This window comes from Agelaius phoeniceus, chromosome 1 (genome assembly GCF_051311805.1).
Source record: "Agelaius phoeniceus isolate bAgePho1 chromosome 1, bAgePho1.hap1, whole genome shotgun sequence".
NCBI classification, from domain to species: domain Eukaryota; kingdom Metazoa; phylum Chordata; class Aves; order Passeriformes; family Icteridae; genus Agelaius; species Agelaius phoeniceus.
The window spans coordinates 75,801,093-75,817,806 of record NC_135265.1 but is presented as its reverse complement, the minus strand read 5'-3'; positions in this window follow the sequence as shown (position 1 = coordinate 75,817,806).

Here is a 16,714-nt window from a genome sequence, read left to right as displayed (position 1 = left end):
CTCTGGGCCCCTCATAGCAAGAAGGACATTGAGTTGCTGGAGCCTGTCCAGAAAAGGGCAATGGAGCTGGTGAAGGGTCTGGAGCACAAATCTCATGACGAGCGGTGAGGGAGCAGAGGTTGTTTAACCTGGAGAAAAGGGGTGTCAGGTGAGACCTTATCACTCTCTACAACTGCCTGAAAAGAGGTTGTAGTGATGTGGGAGTTGATCGATTCTCCCAAGTAATGAGCAATAGGACAAGAGGAAATGACCTCACTTTGCACTAGAGGAGGTTTAGGTCAGATATTCAGAAAAATGTCTTCACTGGGAAGAGTCGTCAGGCATTGGAATTGGCTGTCCAGAGAAGTAGGGCAGTCACCATTCCTGGAAGTATTTAATGGATATGTAGAAATGACACTTATGGATATAGCAGAGCTGGGGTAACAGTTGGACTCAGAGATTTTAAAGGTCTTTTCCAAACTAAATTAATCTGTGACCTATGATTTAAGGGCCTTGTTCACACAGACACTTCAGAAGTTCAGAGAATGTTGATGCAATCTTTATTTTCTAGGTGGGAAATTGAGACAGAGATATTAAATGAATTACTGTTAAAAGAGTAAAAAGTAGAACATCCTAACCAATAGAACTCATTTCTACCTGTGGGCCAGAGTGTTGCAGAAACTTGATTTCATATACTGCTTGATTTGGTATATTTTAGGCCTTCAGTTTAGTGATATCTGAAGATACCATCTTGGTTTTCTTTTGTTATTTTTCTTCATTGCACACTACCAGCATGACACAGAAGCTATCATCCCTTCTACGCTGATGACAAGGCAGTTCATCCAAGTACTCCAAATATTTGTGCAAACTATTCAAACTGATCTGGTTGATTTTGCCCAGAATTAATGATGAAGCACTCACAGGAACTCTGCATCTGGAAAATGTTTTCATATGCCTACTTGATGCTGCCGGAAGTATCAGAGAAATTTAAATACTTTCTTTTGTCTAGGGAGACTGCATATGGTTTTCAGTTTACATTATACATGGAAGCTGTTGGAGTGTTAGTCTTTCTAAATACACTATCACTGAATTTTCCAAATGGGCTATTAATTGAAAGAGTTCATGACCACTATTCAAGATTTCTATTTTTGATGGAGGGTATGTGCTTTCTTTTGTCATAGTTTTCTAGTCTGTCTTGTAAAAAGGATTTGTTTAACAGAGGGTGAGAGACAGATGCCTTGCTTCTGCTAATTGTGCATGCAGGGTCAGCCAGACTCTTCCACAAGAAGCCTGGTCGCCTTGAAGACCTTTCTACAGTGTAGGGTACCATTGTACCAGATCATGAGTACAGAGTGTAGCCAAACACATTGTTGGTTTTTTACCAAACATACTGTCTTTCTGAGGAAATTTATTGTCTGTTTTCTTCAGAAATAGGTAACTATTAATATATGTATTTTTACTATGAAAAATATTTACTTTTCCCCCTACCTCTAAGTCCACATTTCAAAATTATCTTCCAAGAGGGCATCATAATGCTACACTGTTTGCCACCAGAACACCTTCCCTCAAGTGCCTCTATTCTTGGGAACAAAACTACATAATAAAATGTGATAAAATATCATCAAACATGATAGTGCAGTAATGTGTTTGTGCTTTAAACATCCATTAACAGTATGACTTGTCTCAAAAGTTCTTTTTAAGGAGGAATTAAGGTTTTCCTTTTGTGAAAAAGGATCATTTATAAGCTATTGAGAAAATACTGTCACTTCTAAAACATTACTAGACTACTATGTGCTCTCAGTGAGCTACATAAGTTGTACTAGCATAAAGTCCATTCTAGTGCCTACTAAAAATACAAAATTTTCTTTTTTTTAAATCAATTGCCTGCTAATTTAAAAATCTTCATTTTATAGCTGATTTTGGTCTTCCCATTTAATCTTTTCCTATGTTAGGAGACGGTACTACGTTTCCAAGACTGCAAAGAAAATTGTAGACATGCGACCACTTTGCATTACTTATCAAATATTTCTTCATAGTTATAAACAATAGAGTGCCTGTCCAAAGGGACACTAATTCTACCCCTTAAGTAAATATTTTCAGTGCAAGTTTACATGAAAATATCCCTGTTTTTAATTTCCAGCTTGGATTGCATACAAAAAAAAAAAATTAGTAATAAACATTTTGAGAAGGCAGCAGTTGTGTGTGGCAATGAAAATGAAATTGGATCAACACAGTTTGCTATTTCCATCAGACAATGTTGTAGATCTCACTACACCATGATGAGCATTTTTCATTAGCAAATTTGAAAGGGAAAAAATCAATTTCACTTTTTTCCTCTGCAGTAATTCAAGTTTTGATGGAGTTTTTGTTACAGAAGTCTATTAGCAGATTTAGCACATGAACAATGACATAACAGGGGAAAAATACTATCACAGTCCAGGTAATATTTAAATATACAGTCTTAGTTAAAGGGAAGAAATGGTTATTTTGTATTTTAGGAAATACATTCATCTCATATAATTGTCATCTTTTTTACTAAGAATTTCAGATCATGTTAGACCTGCTAAGACTGCCTGATTTATCTTTTTCCTGAATCAGGACAGGAAGAAATTATATTTCATACTTACAAAGACACCTTTAAAATTTATAATTTTAAAAAACAGCATCCAAAATAGTCTGTGATGCAGGCAAAACCAGATATTGATGTCTTTCCCAGATTTCCCATACCACTTTATCCACCAATTGCTCAGATTTATATAATAATATAATGTAATAACTCACTTCTGTTATCTCTTGCTTGGCCTTCTAAGTTGAACCACAGATGAACCATATATACTTTTCCATGGAAACTATTGTACAAATCTGCAGGTGTACCTGTTTCCTAGCTACTGATCCCCTTTAGCATCGCTTAGCTGAGGCACCTATGGCTTGTTTGGCTAGAAAGTTGAAAAATAAAAATATTGCCTGAAAACCAGCATACAACAGAAGCAAAATCTAAATGTACAGACTTAACTTTTATATTTAATTGTGCACTCAAACATATTTTCCTTTGTTTTACAATTTTACCTAAATATTATTAATCTGGTAGCATCGAGTGTGTACTTCAAATTATCACTCTTTCCCTCAAAAAATACATATTAAATACTCTTTATTTTAATATTGGAAGGACATTATGAAGCTTTGTTTCTTTTCTACTTATAATCAGTAAAAAGGCAAAATTATTTTGGGGGGGGTAACTGTTGCAATACACACAGGAACTTCTGTGCTTGAACATACACAAAGTTTTAGAATGAAAAATCATTGGAAGAAGAGAAGTATCAGAAAACTTCAAGACATCACAAAGCAGAGTAATATAACATTCCATTTCTGTCAGACTTCTTTTATTTTTCATGACATCTGGATGATCTGTCTGTGAGGCAGATCAAACTGTACCAGACATATAATAAACACTTGGTATTTTTCCCATCATTTTACATTCTTACTATGTAAAAAGTTTATTGAGGGCCATTAAAACAGAGATATTGGAAAAATGGATCTCTACACTCTTATTTTCCTCTCATTTTTCTTCTACAATCACCTTTCATGTCACCGTGTTTCCCATTTATATTCTCTCTCTCTCCTGCTTTGTGCTCATTTCCCACTTGTTGGCCCCAGCACACACTGATCAACAGGGCTGTTGTGAAACTTCAAAATATTTGTAAAGACCAGCTGAAAGGAAAACAGATGTTCTAAACCTCATCATAAACAGACAAATTAAGACAGTGTTCAAGGCTGTTTCTCTATAATATTTTCCTTTGAGGCACTTTCTATGGTTTGCAAACACCAGATCAATTATGAGGGTGAAGTATCAAAAGCTCTCATGCAAGCATCCACTGAAGACACACTAGATTCATCTAGAAAAAATTATTCAAAACACTTTCTTTGATGATAACCCTAGAGAAACTTATTAAAGATATGAAATGTGCAAGAAAATAACACTGAACACCCAAACACATAAAGAGATTGTAGTGGAAATGCTAATTATGAGAAATTACAAAATGCGTGTTTCAGTACCCTAGCCAAACTCCACTCTGAGGTTTTTTATGCCAGTTAAATCCATTGGTTGCAGAAATGAAAAATGCGACAAATGAAATTTGTTTAGAACTTGAGCTTAAAACTTTAAAGGCAAATATAAACAGATTTGTTTTTTCCCTCTACTTTTGAACTGAATGCTGACTTAGCTGCAAATTATTGATAATAAGCCTCAGCCTTTGACAGTGGCAAATGGCAGATGATTTAGAAGATGAAACACAGCCCTTCAGCTCAATATAAATAAATGGCACAAAACAAACAAACAAACAAACAAGGATTTTTTTCCTTTTCTTCTTGGAGTTGTAATTTCTAAAATTCAGATTATGCAACATTATTATTTTATTTAAATAATAAAAATTAAAAGCTCTAAATCATACTGATATTGCCCATCCACATTAGGAGACAAAATTTTTAAAATAATTCTCAAGAAGTTTTGAAAAAAAGAAATTATAACCACTTTTTTATTGTAGGAAGGGAGCTATCTTATACCTATGAGTCTACCTGCTCCACCTTAGCTTTCCATTTACTTCCCAAGTAAATGGGATATCTTCACTTGGATTAATACTTAAAAATAAGTAGAAAATGATGACTAGATGAATGGAGGATTAGAAATTTTATACTACAAGACTATCTCTCTGATTTACTTTAAACTGAAGTTATGTATTCCTGGATTGTACCTAAACCCCTTCACATTTCTCTGCACTCAATTATTTTTTTCTTTCCATACAGAGTTAACAGAATTCATAACTCAAAAATAAACTCCAAAAATTAGCTAAGAAGAAATCACACACTAATTTCTTACTTTCATTGATGACAGATCAACATTTTTCCTCAGTCCCATTTAAAATCTGATACTAACTCTGCTTGATCGTGTTTTTCCTCAGAGTTGTCTGTTTGAAGAAGGTAGATAAACATAGCTCCAAATTCCTCAAAGTATTCCCCCAAGTGATTTACTTTAAAATAAATGAAACCATTGGGAATCTTTGCAGACAGTTACAACTAGTAGTCCCCAAACAGCCAAAAATAGCGAAGATAAGACCCCAGAGGAACTGCAAACTAACTAAGGAAAAGCAATTAACAGAACTAGCCAAGAACACAGTCTAATTCTCATAACCCCCTCCCCAGTCACACTGCTGCCTTACACATCTGATGATTTTGTGCTTGCACCATCCCGGGTTCTGCACAGCCACAGCTGTGCAGTGAACTCTTAGCAGATCATTAATTCACTTCAACACTTGAACTGACACAGCCAACGTGGTGGCGGGAGCGTGCGGCTGTGGCGCACACACAGACCTGCAATTGAGACAAATGGTTGTGACATTATGCCCAAAAAGAATGATCAAATAATACCTAACCTACCGTAAGAGATTAGGGGTTAGTTGCCTTACATCTCACAGCAATCTCCCCAGAAGTTATTACAGCAAGCTCACTCACTCTGGGAAAGCCTTATTAAATGCTACACACACACACACACACACACACACACACACACACACAAAGATATACAACTTACAGAAAAATAGCTCAATATAACATATTTAGTGAGGACAACCCAGATACATGAATCACCAGAAATAAGAAGTAATTGAAGAAGGAGAGGAGGAAAAGGGAAATTACATCTTAACTGCCCTCCATTTTTCACCTGTTGGACATGTCTTTTCATGGTTAAAAAGTTTCAATGGACTATTTCAGTAAAATAAGGTTCTCAGAAAAATTAGAAAAAAACCCAGGCAAGTATGTAGGAATCAATCTTTTGTGGATTGTGACAGAGGAGCTTGCCTACCTACTTCTTTTTGTTTATTATCTAATATCTTGAGTATGGCCCTAAGGGGACAATATAGTCTCGGATTTATTAATACTCCCAGTTACAATTTTAAGTAAGCATTTAGATTACAAAAATGATGGAAACAGACACAATGGTCCATTTTTCTTTCTTAAGATAACTTAATTCTTTTTGTTTGAACTCCCACAGGAGACAGTTCTGTTAACTTTAATGTGAATATAACTAAGCCAATAATCCCTGATGTTATTTTAATTGTAATCACTTGACACATCAAACACTGATATGTTAGGACAAAAAAAATTACATATAATTACATATTTTTTATGTAATACCAATATGTTTGTGCGTATGTATATATATGTATATATACATATGTATGAAAGCATACAATAAACCATTTATTCTTTCTTTATCTCAGTAGTAACCAAAAATCAATCAAATGGCTTGGTATTTATGTAATTATCTTCAATTAAAAGAAAAAGCTCAATATGCCAATAGAAACAGCGATCGTGAATTAAGTAGCACGACATTGCCTTTATCAGATGATTAGAAAAAATATTCAATCAGAATAGGAACAAGAAACAAGAAATGAGCCCAACACTTGACTGTATCTACACTTACTGCAGCATCTGAGCTGATTTCAATTATGGAATAATCACAGAAATTATAAGTGCATATATATAAAAAGTGAGTCATAGAGGGGAAGATAGGCATCTTCTATTTTAAATCCTATTAAGTTTGCCATTTTCCCTGTATGCATACATTTAAGATAAATAGAAACAGCAAATGCTTATAAACTTCTTTGTTGTATTTAATGGCATAACTCTCCTGTGAGTGAAGTTCCTTAAGTTGTGCAGACTCTGGGGAGAGAGTTAGGTGCTTTAAAATGGCAGCTCTAGAAATCCTTGTGTTGAACAGTGAGCCACTCAAAGTAGGTAAGAGCAAAACTGTATGTATAAAGCTGTATCAACTTGTCTGAGGGAGATTTTCTCTGAGGCTCAAGTAACTCTATCAAGGATTTGGAAGCCTCTCCTGTAACTGCTCTTTCAAAGAACTGCAGAAGGCTGTTTCCTAGCAAAACAAAATTGTAAGAAAAAGAAGCAGCTGATATTTCTGTGCTTAGTAGTTAGGATTCTGAAGCAGACTTCTTTTAATTTGTCTCTTAAAATGAAGCAATTCAAATCTCCATTCCTCAAGATCATCTCAGTTATTAGGTAATTAATTAAAAATTAATACATAATATGTGTGTATACATACGTAACATCCTTCCTCTCAGTGGTTAACATCCACTTAAAATGCTTTTTTTCTGGACAAAAACTCATCTAATTTTTTTTTAATTATTAAACTCATCATGAGATAAAAACCCAAACCCAAACCAAAAATTCCAAACTCAACCAAATAAAGTAAGAAAAAGAAGCACCATTCTAGTTCCTCATTTAGTTCTGTTTGAAAAAAAATATCTGTAACTCACAGACAAACTAAGGTTTTCTAGGCCTTATTCTTTTCTGTTAAATCAAAAGTCTTTGAAGATTTACATGAAAAATTCCTACTTCCTGGACTCTGGGTTAGTCACAAATCAGAAAAAGAGCTGTCCAGTCCTGGCTGTCTTCATCAGACAAACTGCTTTCCTGAGAGCTAGAAAGTAAATTATGACATTCCATGGTGAGTCCAAAGATGATTCTGAAACTGGCTTTATAACTGTACTTATGGAATCTGGTGTCTCAGCCCTACCTATGGCTTTCATTCTGCTTAGTAAACATCAAGTGTTCATAAGTGAAGTTTTTCTTCCTCATCTTCTGTCTTCATTACATAGCAACCATATTTTCCAGTAAGAGTATCTGAACTCACTGCTGCCTGATAATTCTTGACTGGCAATTTCATTTTAAATACAAAAAATGTTTACTTCTCAAGATGGGTTTTATTCTGATATTCTCATCTCTTCTAAGAATATTGAAAATATGCTTGCTTTTATTTCTTTCATCAATAAATGTTCATACAATCTGCTTTCCTCAAACAATAGTCTTGATTATTTAAAATCTAATATTATGGGCAAAATCATGGAAACTTTCTGAAGCTTTTCTAATTTTATTAACTTCTGAATGCTTTTTTCATTTGCATATATTTAGTCTATATATGCCCTTATAAAAATAAAAAAGAATAATCAGGGAAATACATTCTCAGAAGGTCATATACCATGGTACTGTCAAACTAATCTTACTGTATTTTTAAGAGTGATTGTTACTTTTTGAACAATTTATATTTGGAATGACATGGAGATGCCATGATTTGTATTGCTGAAGTGTAGAAAGAACAGTAATCCTGAAAAAAAGAATCAAAAGTTACTTAGTAAACTATCTTCCCTCTGGGGATAATTCTAATTTTATGTGTTTTACATAAAATAGCCTGTGAATTGTAGCTTAACCTTCTGCTAGCTACTGCTTGGGATAACCTGAATTCTGTGAAGTAAGTAGGTGGCAAAACCATCTGAAATTAATGGGTATTAAACGTCTTGGCTACAGCACACAATGACTTAATCTTTTAACTATTATAATTGACAGATAATTCCCAAAACAACATCAGTGAAAGGATTATAATATAATGCAATACCCAGTATATGAGTAAAACCTCTGAGTCTTTTCCAGAGCATTGTATTTCAAGAATTCATGAGTATTTTTTCCTTTTGCTACTTGGAATGATTATTTTTTCTTTGAATCTTTTTACAAGAACTGATAGTCATTAATCAGAAACTGTCTGGTAATGATGTACCAGTAGCAAGACTTCTTTCTTTGCCTCCAGCAATTCTTCAGGAATCATAATTTTAAAGGTTTATGATTCATTATACCTGCATGTTTCCTATAATAAGATATTTTACCAACATAAATGAAGTAATAAATAATATGCACGTTTTCACATTTTAGGGAGGGGAATTTCACAGAATTGTCAGCTCTGCTCTGAATATCCTTTGTTTTTCTGCTTCATATACAAATACAGTCACTTACTATTTATGCTACAAAATGATGAAGTTTTTGTAGAATTGAGAGTGTTGTCTGTAGATACAAAACCAAGAGGAAATAGCACAGTGAACTTCCAGTGTGTGTTTCCCTCTAGAGATAATAGCATTGCTTCTCTTGGTATGGAATCAGAGCTTTGTCTATTGAAGATGCTTAAAGGTCAACATAAGTAATTTTAACAGCAGTGCTTTTACTTCTGCTAATTGTAAGCAACTTTTAAGAAGTTACCACGCCCACCCAGAAGTTACTCAATTCCAAAATTTGCCACAGAAAATGCACAGTTGTTCAGGTATAATTTATAGTAACTCTGTAAAATTATAGATTTTAGATACAGGGCCATAATAATGACTTGACAACATCCATTCTCTGTCAATTTAAAATTCTTAATGTAATTAAATTAAATTGCTGTCAATTAATATTCATTATATGAGAAACAGCAAAACATACTGAACTATTAATGTGACTCAGAAAAGGAAAAAAAAAAGAAAAATTGCATAACACTGAGTCATCTTAGATATCCTCATTCAATGAGACAGAATTTTTGGAATTGGAAGGTTAATATGCTTTTATATAATATTTCCAATTTTAAAAAAAGCATTTTCCAAAATAAGATTGTAGTCATAATCTGAATTTTTCTCTTCTTTTTCCTTCATGATATATGACTTCGAAAGAAGTAAAAAATGTTTCCAGTAAATAATGTACATACTCCAATATCAAAATCAATTAGAGCTCCTGACAGAATGTGAGTTTTTCATTAGTATTTGTATAGATAGATCCAATATTCAATATACTGTCATGTGGCATCTCCAAAAAAGTGCTCATAAAGTTCTTAGAGTCTTCCTTTGGTCTTTGGTTCGTTTTTACCACTTAGCTGTACAATGTACATTTTAGAAAAAAATCCAAAAATACCACAAGGAAACTAATCAAAACAAAAAACCAACCAAACAAAACATCAAACCATAAAAGAAAAACAGACAAGAAAAACTTACAATGTTCTCTAGTATTATTATCCCTTCATAACAAAACAGGAATTTCAAATAAGGTGCAGACGCATGTGTATAAAAAAGCCCTACTCGCTATGTCACAGAAATGGTATAGCAATATTTTACTGTTCTGTTGCCATTTTAATTTTTTTTCACTAAATGACCTAGCTGAAACAGATTGCTTACTGCTGTGAAGAGGCTTATATAGCACTAATATTATATATGAAACAGATGTCTAGCTTACTTCTTATATTGTGATTATAACTGAACAGGATTCAGAGGAAGATTTTATTATGACATCAGATCTATAACAGCAAATGCTTCATGTTCTGTTGGAAAGTATCCTAGTGATAGAAAGCTCCTGGTTTTGGCTCTGTAAAGCTGTGAGAAACACAAGCATCCCAAATTTCCTTCTAAAGATCAGTTTTGTCTTTTACTGAATTTTGGATTACTGACATAGTATGAAGATCAAGTAAAAGAGAAGTAAGGGGAGAAGAATAAATTCTAATAAAACCAGAAAAAATTGTCAGCAATTTTGACAATGACTGATATGTTGGAGTTTTTATGTAAAAAAGTAAAATCGCTGAGCAGAGTACACAGGTGGCAAACACTTTCTGTACTACATGATTCAGATTCATAATATAATTGACATTTTATATATAAAGTGCAGTTTATTATTTATATCTGTCTTTTTTCTAAAGGAGACCACCATATAGGGGAAGTAGTTTGTATGAATGTAATATAACACATAAAGGTGTCTTTTTTATAAAAATTAAAAAGAAAGGTTTTCACCAATTGCTAATATGAAGTCATCATTAGCTAATGTATTAAAAGTAATCTGACTCACTTCTTTTGTGTCTGAAGAGTTCATTATACACTTAATGATCCTGACAATCTGCAGCTCTTGGTTTTCTCTGTAGGGAATGGCAAGAATTGTTTCTCTATCTAATTTTCATACTCATATATAGTAAATGTATTTGTGATAAAATAGCAATCATTGCAAATGGAAGGAGTTTGCAAAATTCCCTTTTCTACAGTTTTTCAGTAATGCTAAAAGGCCATTTCTCTTTGGTTAGTTTTTTTTTTTAATTCTTAAAGGCATATTTTTAGTGAAAACAAAATTGGAGAGTAATTGAAAATTGAAAATACTAATTGAACTAAAAGGAAGAAAAATACAGTACTTAAAATTTATGGTCTCCATGTAGGCTTGGAACACAAAATGCAACCTTACATAAATTAAGGTTACATTAAACCAGGCTATCAGAATGTTTCATTAGGTATTAGAAACATGATAATTTGTTTTTTATAAATCTGGTCTCCTTTAAGTTGTTTTTTTTTCACTTTTTTAATACACCAGGCCCACAGGACATTCAATTTCAGCAGAAGCAAGGAGAGAAGTTATAGCTCTCTATTCATTGGCAGTCTTTGTGTAATACATTACATGAAGTAGGCAAGAATTCATAGTGGTTTTGTAATCACATAGTGCGCTGTTAATCCATAGCATTACAAACCAGGGCCAATTCAATATCAGCACTTCTGAGATTCAAGGGAAAGGTGAAATTACTGTAAAGCCCAAAGGTCCTAATTTAGCCATTACATGAAAATAAAGTTGTCTGTTGTTTATGATCAGTGCTGCACATGAACTTACATTCAACTTCTTGAAAAGCAGACAGACTTTGGCAGATTTTTGCAGTCTCAGTGTGAGTAGTGAAGGGCACAACATGTAGATATTCAATTTGGTTTTGGTAGCCATCCAAGCAACTTCTTATACAAGTAAATTATGGAAGTATAATTAAATCAGTATATATGATATCTAGTCATCTGTGCAACCCGACCATATGATCACTTGTCTCCTATCATTACTCACTGTCATAATACCACTCTTGACATACTCATTCCTTACGTTGAACCACATATATATTGTAACTCTGTTTTCTCTTGCATTTCTTGTCTGTGAACATGCAATTTTGACTTCTTTTAAATGTTACTCCCAAGTCACAGATGCTTGGAATGTGGATTACCAATATTTTGAAGTCAGAGACAAAAAGACCTTAAACTATATCATCATATTACTTTCTGGAGGCCAATATTTCCCAACTGGAGATGATTTAATATTAGTACCAATATTATGTCAAATTATTGAAAGATTTTGCCTTTCGGAAAGTTAAATGCAGATAGGCCCTTTATCAATTTTATAGTGTTTTTTGCATTTCTGGGGGAAACTGTGATTTGTTTTGGTTTTTTTAAATGAAATTCTGTTGAGGTTTTAGAAGTTTGTTCAACAGATTTTTTCACTGGTCTGTCTTTTCCTAAAGAAGTTTTTATGACTAAAGCCTGATAATAACACACAAAAAAACCTTTAGTGACTGTCACTTGATATAGTCTTATTGAAGGATATATATGTATTGAATTTCCATGTAGTAGAATTTACTCTCCTGTTTTATTGAAAAATAATCACAAATTCACTGCCAATTGAAATGCAAATATAATAATTGATTTAGTTATTATACTGTAGTTTATTATGCATTATACATGTAATCATGCTTAGGTCCTGATTTGGGCTTTCTATTTACCATTTCTGCTACTGTACTGCTTAAATATAGGATTTTACTTCTTTGGAAAGTGTTTTATACATTAAAGATTAGATAACCAAAAAGTATGTACCCACCTTACCAAAGGGTAAAAAAACCACCGAAAAACCCAAACAAATGAGTCAATTAATTGCATTGAAAGATATGAACAATAAAGTACTGCAGCACAAAGGAATCACTGAAGTATGTAGTTGATCTCATCACAACATAAATAACTTGCTACAAGGAGTGGTAAGGAATATTAATAAATGCAATCCAGTCTAATGAAACTATAAAAACTGTCACTCTTGCATTTCATATATGTCTTGATAAGTCACTGAAAGGACATAAACTTTATTGTTGATTGAGATTAATTTTGGATTTTTTTTGTAGCAGTGTTTCATTAAGATTTTCTAAAGTTAAAGGAAAAAAGAAAACTAAATGAAATATTGTTGCAATATTCTTACCCAAAAAGTTGTTTTGGAGTTTATTATTCAATTAAATAATTTAAGAGGATATTAAAAATGTTAAAATTTAAAAGTTAAAAAATAGTTTAAAAACCTCCAAAAAACAAACCCCACCAAAACCCCAAAGAAGCAAACAAAAACATGGACCAGCAAATAACATTAAACCCATTGTAACTTGAAACTGTCTTGCCACCAATGTACATTATTAATGAGAGTGGAAAGGTTTTCATGTTTCAATTATAGGTAAGGATCTATAATGATTTTGTAGGAATTCATTATTTTTACTTGCATAATTCAGCGGCAGCATAACAAGTAAGTTAATGAACAATTAAAGTAAATATGCTGTAATCGCAGATACAGGGACTAACATTCAAGCTAATGAAAAATATTCCATGTACATTAGAATTTTTTCATTAAAGATATACAGGCTTAAATTACACTTTTAGACTAACTCAGTAAATTCTTACATATATTAACTTATATATAATATATATTTGCATTCAAAATCTAAACCTGTTGACTATGCTTGTCATTCTTTTAATTTCTTTCATTAGAATTTAAAATTGCTGATTTCATGTTCTGCTTCTGGTCATAACATATGCCTGATCCTGATCAATCTGACAGACAACTAGAAGAGTGCAAGATCTTTCATCCTTGCTTGGCCTGCTTAAAAGCCATGCAACATCTATTTTAAAATCTACTAATATACTGTCCTGCTATAAAATTGGCCCTAAGCCAGAAGGTACGCTTGATGAGTTGACAAAGTTGTAGTTATATCCTCCCCATAGACCGCTCAGAATATTTGAAGTGCAAAGTGAACTGATACATATGATATTAACATTGTTAGTAACAGCATACAGCCTTTGCACTGAGTTTGCCAAACTGAGGCTTCCTTTGGAGCTTTACTTTCACTTTGCTTAGTTCTATTGCTTTTTTCTCTTTTTTCTTTTTCTCTTTTCTTTTTTTTCCCTAATGACAAGGTATTTGAGATCTCAGGGCTACTACAAACCCCAACAAATATCAGTTAAAAAAAAAAAAAAGCAGATCTAAAGCTGAGGCAAACCAGTCTTGGGGTAAGAAAACAAGTGCATCAGATATATAATGCATACAGTAAATTCAGATGTAACAGGAACCTACAAAAGTACATTAGAAAACATACAACAGTAACCCAAATTGAATCCTAGGGTGAGGAAGAAGAAATTACCAACATCATAATCTTCCTGGTATGGAATTTCAGATTCTTGTAAGTTGCTGCACAACCACAAGAAAACTGAAGCTGTCAACCCGAGGACCAAGGACAAAGGACCCAAAAGGATTGTTGAACATAGCACATTAGAAAGAGATATATAATAGAATATGCACGTATGGCTAACTGTAGTATTAGCTCTAAGACCAGTAGGATTAGACTGTAACAGTAAGATTTTTTTTCCTATAATATTTATATTTGGGCTAAAAATGATTCATTTATTGTGTTGTAAAGATTTCTGTTATACCAGCAATATATCATTGGCTTTACCTATAATATGTTTCCTTTTTGCCCACAATGAGATTTTGTATGTAGTAGTCCAGCACCTCTGAAACAGTTACAGCACATTATTGAAACTCCAGGCTAAGTGAACCTCAGAAGACTGAATCAATCTTTCCAATGAGTATGTTTTCTGAGTTATATTTATCTAGTAGCTCCATGTCTTAACAATCACAAAAATAATGCCCTTCAGGTGTTCCCATGATTGTACCCCTGGCTGAAAAAGATTATCAAGGAGAAAAGAAAATGAGTTTATACAGTCACATCACTGTTCATGAAAGGTTTTAGCAATGGATTGCTCTAACCCAAGATGAAAAATTACCTGCTCTGAATGCAGTGAGTATAGGGATAAAAAAACCCCATTAATGCATACCCTACCTTCTTAAATTGTATTTAAAACCTTCAAATAACGCCAATCCAGGAATTCAGAAAACATCAGTGCTGGTGAATCTGACCAGATGCACTCCCATTAAAAAAAAAAAAAAGCTTTCTCCTATCCCTAATATTAATATATTGGGGTTTGTATGAGGTGTTGATGGGATGTTGGAAGGGGGAGGCTGAATGATTGTTCCTAAGTTGTTATTATTATTATTATCTTATTCTATTTTTTTTCTAATTAATTAATTGTTTCTTTTGCTGACAGCTTAGATTGTGATTCTTGATTTTACCTTGATTCATCTCATCCAGAAATTAAAGATGCTCGCCATAGGGACCAATATATATGGTATCCTCCCACTCTGCCACTTCTAAAATTTAGCTAGGAGTTTTAGAAGCAGTGCTGATGCTTTTGCCTTTCCCTCTGGCTTTCTTAATTGCTCTTCCCTCTTGCGCTACACAGTGAATAATAACACATGACCTTTTACTTGGTACTGCTTCGACATTGTGTTTAGTGAAGGTTCTCCCAATTATGCAGACTTCTGCAGACAGATTGCAGTGCTGACATTTCTATGGAATACCATAAGTTCTGCAACATTTTTGTTTCCAAAGGGAAAAAAAAACAAATAGAGTGAACTTTTTTTGCTCACTCCTTTTTATTTTATAGCACTTTTTATCATTTAATCCAGCAAAATCAGAGAGGCATTAATCTGATAACTTTGCAGTGCACTATCAAGAATTTTATCAGAAAGATTTGAAGCATATCCAGATTTAAGCTCAAGGACAGGGATACTAATTCAGAGAACTGTCATTTGCTGCTGCAGGCTATGGCTTTGTTTGCCTGACACCTTCTCAGTGCTTTTATTACCATACAGCTAAGTTGTGTTGCCAGCATGAGCTGACATCTTTTCAGTTCATTGATTTCAGAACTGTATCTGAACACATTCATTCAACAAAAATAATCCCTGGCCTCTACAGTTCTTCCTTACAATTTGATTAAATCACAATAGAAGAGCAACTGACCTGAGGGATAGTATTGATGATAAAATTAAGTACAATAATATATTTAAATGCTTTTGTTGTTTTTCTACAACATCAGGTGCTGAAAAAAACTAACAGCCATATAAGTCAAATTATTCTTACATAGCATGTCAACATGAAGAAAGTATTAAGATTAATGTGACAGCAAAAATTGCTTTAAATAAAATGCTAAACAGGATATTTGTAATTACAAGTAAGGTGCATCACAATAAAACTAAAAAAGTAAAATACATGAAGTGGATAGCTATCAAGAAGAATCAGTTATTGTCTATATATAAATGATACGTGTCATAGAACCTAAACATGTGAAGGAATGCACATTAGTTATGCTTGGTTTTATATGTGGTCAGATTGACTTTCTTTGTCACAGTCACAGATCATACTTTCAATTTTCTCTTAACCTGAGAGACAACTACTTAATAACACATGATTTTCTTCTGAATGTCAGTCTACATAATTTTTAGCACATATATGTTTGTTTAATATTTCAATAGTTAACTTTCTGGGCTAAGGTTGTAATAAATTGTAGCATGTGAAGGGCAACCAATTCAATGTTACTGGGAAGAAAAACCCATGAAGAATGTTTTGTAAAGACTTCAATAGGATCCCCCACAACATCCTTCTCTCTGAGTTGGAGACATATGGATTTGATAAGTGGACTGCTGGATGAGGAACTGGCTGGATGTCCCGACGGAGATCAGAGACAAGTGATGTCCCTCAGGGGTTACCAGTGAGATGAGTAATGTTTAATATCTTCATCAATAATGTAGACAGTGGGGTTGAGATCATTCTCAGAAAATTTTTGGACATCAAACTGAAGTGGTGCAGTTGACACAGCTAAGGGATGAGATGTAATCTGAGGGACCTGGACAAGCTTGAGGTGTGGGCCTATAGGAACTTCATGAAATT